At 40.5% G+C, this 6,875-nt stretch overlaps 1 pseudogene; it reads right to left on the reverse strand.

The window, feature by feature from the left end:
- Positions 1-4,682, reverse strand: part of LOC147235576 (uncharacterized) — a 47,030-nt pseudogene extending 42,348 nt beyond the window's left edge.
- Positions 4,683-6,875: the final 2,193 nt, after the last annotated feature.

Below are 6,875 nucleotides of genomic sequence, written 5' to 3' on the forward strand. Positions count from 1 at the left end.
ACTGAAGGTCCCCTGGTTTGGATTCTTCTTTTTCATTGATGCCTAGGAGGTTGCTGCCCCCCTAATGTTTTCCATGTGATGCCACCCCACAACCTCAAAAGGAAAGCACCAAGCACCCCTGTCTGCTCTATAACAGTATTCACTGTATTGCAGCCCCACAGGCCCCCTCCGCAGACACCCATAAACTCCTCACCACCGCTGGTGAAATCACTGCGTGGTTTGATCCTCCTCAGATGTGATGCTGAAACTCCCAGGAGGGTCCAGTGCAAGTATTCACTTTGCAGTTGGTCCAGGAGAGTAAAAAAAAGACTATTCCTCTGGATATTCACTCATTGTCTGAACCACTTATCCAAGAGCTGGACCAGAGCCAATCCCAGCTGTCATTGGGCAAGAGACAGGGTGCACCCCTTGACCGGTCACCAGTCGATGGTGGGGCCCCATATAGAGACATTGAACCAGCCTCGTTCTCATTCACACGTCTGGGCAACTTGATGGTCTCCATTTGACCTACTGTATGTTTTTGGACCGCAGGAGGAAACCCCACACACAGACAGAGGGAAGAACATGCCAACTACTGTGCCACCGCACCGCCACGTCCTCCAAACAAGGAGCAACAAAACACTTTGAAACCTCATGACAAAAACCATGTACTTGTGTTTCCCTGCTGATTTGAATGTCTGTGTGAGTTTTTCATTACCCTACTTTTTTATATAGGGTAAAAATATAGATTTTTGATCCAATCAGTGTCAAGATGTTCAGATCGGCCACTGTCTGTAATTATCTGCTGGATTGCATTTCATTATTCACATTTGGTACTTTTAATTTTGTGTTTTCGGATTTTTTTTCCTGTCCCTATGAAATTATTGCTGACTGTCAGCTGACTTTCTAAGTTGATTCTCATAAGATCCACAAGTGAATATGTGTGTGTGTGTTTGTGTGTGTGTGTGTGTGGGGGGGGGGGGGGGGGGGTTGGGTCCATTTTGATATCTATGATTGAGCGTCCATGGCATCATTTACAAATGGTCATATCGCAGCTGCAACGTGTTCAAGGCACTGTGCACACACAGACACATGCACACACACACACATAGATTCATTCAGACAAAACGACATTAGTGCACATTCACTTGTAGGCATAATAGCTCTAACTGGACCAAATTGGGCGCCCTTCATTTGTGTGTCTGCGGCGACCCCCGTCCTTCCGACTCGCCCCTGACAAAGAGGGGTCGTTGCCCTGGCAAAGAAAATGAAGCTCAGTAGATATTGTTTGATTGGATTCTCCCTTTTCAAGGTTTCAGGATCATTACAGGAATTCATTTGAAGTGTTGCTGAAAATGAAACCGCGACCCCTTTCCACGACTTTAATTATTCCAATACCACTTTCCTTTTTGCTCTCATTCTCCCTTTTTTTTTGTCTGTCTGAAAGTGTGTGTGCCATTTGGGGAAATTAAAATCACAAGACTGGCCTTAAAATGATACCAGGGTGGAGCAATTTACACCCAGGCACTTATTTTGTTTCCACTCATCTCGCTCGCCTGCACACTAACTGCCTCTTTTTTTTATTTTCATTTATCTATTTATTTTCATAATTTCCTTTTTTCATTCTCTCATTTTTATTCTCAATTTTTAGAGGAAAAAGGTCAGTGTGAGGCCTCAGGGTGACCTCAACCTCACTTTGCAAAAAACTAATGAATATCAATGCCATAGATTAACAGAAAAATATTTAGATACTACTGCTTCTGCTGCTACTCATGATTAATTAAATAAGAATAAGAATAAGAATAAGAATAAGAATAAGAATAAGAATAAGAATAAGAATAAGAATAAGAATAAGAATAAGAATAAGAATAAGAATAAGAATAAGAATAAGAATAAGAATAAGAATAAGAATAAGAATAAGAATAAGAATAAGAATAAGAATAAGAATAAGAATAAGAATAAGAATAAGAATGACAGGTGCATGGGTAATAATGATAATGAGCATCATCACATTATTTTTACTATCATCATTATTATCCTCATTCCTATTATTATTATTATAATTATTGCAGATATTCATTTGATTTTTTTTCTTGATTTGCTCATCGGGTCCAACTCATAAAAAGCTCACAAAATGTTGAATTTCACATTTTTATTATGTTAATTGTTCCTGTATAACTGATGTTGACTGATGTTCTGCAGATTTTTCACTTATGTTTCTACAATTGAACAACTTTCAAGTCTGACTAACTTTCAGGTTACGCTTGGTGTAACAGATATATGACAATGAATGGTTTATTTTTGTGGTATATATTACTGCCTGATCGAATATTTTCCAGGTCCAGTTGAGGTCTTAATCTGTCAAAGCCCCCGTTCTCTCACCCGAAGCCATACAAGGATAATCCGGCCGCACTTTCACCACTTTTAACTTCCTCAATCTTTTCTTCTCTTTCTTTCTTTTTTCAGAGTCTCCATCACTTTCCTCTCATCCAATAACCCCCAACGAATTACACACACACACACATTTTTAACCACAAGCCAGTGCATTTGGTTCAAAACCAAATGTGTTCATTCCAACATTTCAATAAATTGAGTAGGGGAGGCATTAATGTTAATCACAGCGAGCACATTGTGCTTTAGACACGTCGCTGGGATTATGGATTACTATTAGCTGGATGGAAACCGATTCATTCATTTGAATTCCGACTTCCTCATCTTGCTAAAATTAAAAAGAGAACTAATACTTATTGGACAATAATACTTCTTCTTGGACAGGACTCCCTTCCTTCCTCCCTCTGTCCCCAGTGATGTGCAGGGAATACACAGTGAGCACCCACATAACTCGTATCACCTACATGCACCAAGCTCCCGGCGGGGGAAACCACACATGGAACATATGGAGTTTATAAAAGAGTAAGCAAATGATTAGAGACGTCACACTCAGCTGAGGGGGCAATGAAACAGTGAGAAAATTCTGTTTTCAGTAGTCAAAACCCTATAATAGATGCTTGGACCTGTTCTTCTTTCAGCTTATCCCCTTCAGAGATCGCCACTGTGAATCAACTTTCTCCATCTACCCCTATTCTCTCTATCCTGCACTCTCACACCAGCTTCACATCGTCTCTCAATATACCATAAATCCTGTCTTTGGTCTTCCTGTAGACCTCTTCCCTGGCAGCTCCAATTTCAGCATCCGTCTACAAATATATTCACCATCCCTCCTCAGTACATGAACGAACCATCTCAGTCTGGCTTCTTAGACCTTCTCTCCAAAACATCTAACATGTGTTGTTCCTCTGATAAACTCATTTGTGATCCTATTCATCCTGGTCATGCCCAAAGAGAACCTTAGCATCTTCATCTATGTGACCTCTGGCTCTGCCTCTTGTCTTTTTGTCATTGTTACAGTTTCTTGGCCATACAGCATTGGTCGTCTCTTCCCCTCTTCCGCACTCTCCGTTGCTCTGGACTGTTGACCGCAAGTACCTGAAATCCTCCAACTTCTTGATCTCCACTCCCTGTCGCCTCACCGCCACCGTCTGCGTTCCTCTCATTCTCACACATATATTTTATCTCGCTGCAACTAACCTTCATTCCTCTCCTTTCCTGCGCATACCTCCACCTCTCTAGATTTTCCTCAACCTGTTCTCTGCTCTCACTACAGATCACCATGTCATCTACAAACATAATAGTCCATGGAGATTCCTGTGTAACCTCATCTGTCCGCCTGTCCATCACCATTCCAAACAAGAAGGGCTCAGAATTGATCCCTGATGAGTCCCACCTCCATCTTGAACTTCTCTGTTACCTTCTCTAACATACTTCTCTGCCACTCCAGACTTCCTCATACAATTCCTCTCTCGGCACCCTGTCATATGTTTTTTCTAGATCTAAGAAAGCGCAATACAACTCCCTCTGGCCATCTCTGTACTTCTCTATTAGCATTCTCAAAGCAAATACTGCATCTGTAGTATTCTTCTAGGCATGGAGCCATACTGCTGTTCACAAGTGCTGACTTCTACTCTCAGTCTAGTTTCCATTACTCTTTCCCATGCCTTCACTGTATGGCTCATCAACTTTATCCCTCTATAGTTTCCACCATTCTGCACACCCCCCTAATTCTTAAAAATGGTCACCATCACACTTCCCCTCCATTCATTAGGCATCTTCTCACTCTCTGAGATCCTGTTGAATAATCAACTAGGAAACACTGCTTCTTCCAGCCACTTCCATATCTCCACAGGTATATCATCAGGACCATCTCTATTTCTCTGCTTTGCCAACCTGTATGAATCATTCTCACCCTCCTCACTGTCCAACCAAGCATTTACAATAAGTCATCGTACACCCTTTGTTTTGCCTTTGGTACTTCTGTCTTTACCTTACGTTGTGTCTCCCTGTACTCCTGTTTGCTCTCTTCAGTCAGCTCAGTATCCCACTTCTTCTTTGCTCACAGCTGTCTCACCTGCACTTCCTAATTCCACTACCAAGTCTCTTTATCTACTTTCCATCCAGATGACACATCAATTACTCTCCTACCTGTCTCCCTGATAACATTAACTGTAGTTGCTCTTCATGACCACCCAGAGCCTTTCTCAACTCCTCCCTGAAATCCATACAAAACTCCTCCCTTTTCAGCTTCCACCACTTTTCCTCTGTTCTTTCTTTGTCTTCTTGAACTTCCTCATCACCAGAGTAATCATGCAAACCACCATCCTATCCTATCTAGCTACACACTCACCTACCACGACATTACCGTCACCAATCTCTTTTAAGTTACCTCATCTATACAAGATGTAGTCTACCTGCATGCTCCTACCTCCGCTCTTATAAGTTACCCTATGTTCCTGTCTTGTGTGGAAAAAAAGTATTCACTACAGCCATTTCCATCCTTTTTGCAAAGTCTATCACATCTGTCCCTCTGCATTCCTATCCTGTATATCAAATTTACCCATCACTTCTTAATCCCCTCTATTGCCTTCACCAACATGCCCATTGAAGTCTGCACCAATTATCACCCTCTCGTCTCTGAGGATATTCTGCATCACATCATCTAACTCATTCCAGATCTTCTCCCTCACCTCAAACTCACATCCCACCTGCGGGGCATAGCCACTAACAACATTGAGCATCACACTTTCAACTTCCAGTGTCAGATTCATAAGTCTATCTGACATTCTCTTCACCTCCAGAACATTCCTGACAAACTCCTCCTTCAAGCTGACTCTTACGCCATTTCACTTCCTGTCAGTACCATCATAGTACAACTCAAAGCCTGCTCCTAAACTTCTAGCCTTGCTACCTTTCCATTTGGTCTCCTGGACATAGTATATCCATCATCCTTCTCTGCATTATGTCAACCAACTCTCTACCTTTCCTGTCATCATCCCAATATTCCAAGCCTCTTCTCTCAGTCCCAGACTCTTGCCTTTCCTCTTTTCTGTACTTCCAAACATACCTTCCACAGAAGCCCAATTTCCACTGGTATCCTGGTAAACTTGCATGCTTGGTTTTGGAAAAAGTTTCACATACCCTTTCTGACGCAACCCTCTGCATTTGGGACTTGGGATGGGCTCAGGGAGATACTGGCCTGTGCTGACATTGGCCTGTGCCACCCTGATGCTGCATTGTAATAGATGTTTCGACCAAATCAAATAAATCCGGTTAAATGCGCCTGCAGATGAAGAAGAAGCGCGTGGAACTTTCAAGCAAGAATGAGGAACGAAGGAATCCATAAACTAATCAGTGGTTGAATTAGGTGATTGTGTCAAAGTTATTGTAAATAATTTGATCGTAATTTCCAGATTTTGTGAATTTTATCATAATAATAGTGCATTTTCTTGTTTTCACATACAATCACCTGAATTCAGTCATAATATACAAAGATTTCTTTACAGAACAATTGCAACTTAAATTAGCGTCTTGTGAGGAGCCCACCTCTACTTTTGCAAACCCTGTTTGGGAAGTGGCAGATTAAATATCTAGAATTTCTGTAAACAAAGCATCTATTAATAGCTGTTTAGGATATGATAAATAAAAAAGAAAAAATGAAGGTGAAGAAAATATAACCTTGCCAGCATTAGGCTGCATTTTTCGTTTCAAGTGAGTCTCACATACACACAACGGGATGATGAAAAGAAACTTAAAACACAGACAAGGACTTTATTTTTAATTCAATTCACCCTGGCAGCCACTTATTCCAAGGTGAGGAACCAATAAATCAGCTGATGAACGTAGAGGAAGCTGCACTTTTTCTCCGATGATTTGTTTGATACTTCAGGGTGGAGGGAAAAGACACATATCTGACGGTAATTATGAGTTTATTTAAATTCTTCCGTCTCTTCCCAGGAACGCTATAAAGACTACATATAATTAAATCAGACAAATTACTTTAATAGAATATCTTCACTTATTTTATTATTTCATTCAGTTGCTTGCCAAGTTACATGTAAATTTCTGGTTGTTTTTGTATGATCTTCTGTTGATTTACATATGATTACATGTCTTTATGGTGACTTTCTTGCTTGATTCTCTGTAGCTTTCTATTCACTTTAGGCTATTTTGTGCAGATTTTTTTTTTTTTTTGCAGGAGGACACTGAAAAGTTGAAAAGTCAGTGAAAAAAAGAGCTTAACATTTTAGCGAAATATCACAAAAATAATAAAAATAACAATAATTAATAGATATAATAGTTGTGAAGAATAACATGCAATTTTAGGAAATTCCATCATAGCTTTATAATATCTTGTCTCATCAAATAGTTCTGACCCTTAATTTTGATATGAGGCTCATTTTTCTGGATATTTCATGTGTACCACCTCTAAAGTAGCTCTGTGTGTGTGTGTGTGTGTGTGTGTGTGTGGATGTGTGTGTGTGTGTGTGTGTGTGGATGTGTCT

The sequence above is a fragment of the Fistularia commersonii genome, chromosome 3 (assembly GCF_037954325.1).
Source record: "Fistularia commersonii isolate RoL2024-O1a breed Wild chromosome 3, RoL_Fcom_v1.0, whole genome shotgun sequence".
Classification (NCBI taxonomy): domain Eukaryota; kingdom Metazoa; phylum Chordata; class Actinopteri; order Syngnathiformes; family Fistulariidae; genus Fistularia; species Fistularia commersonii.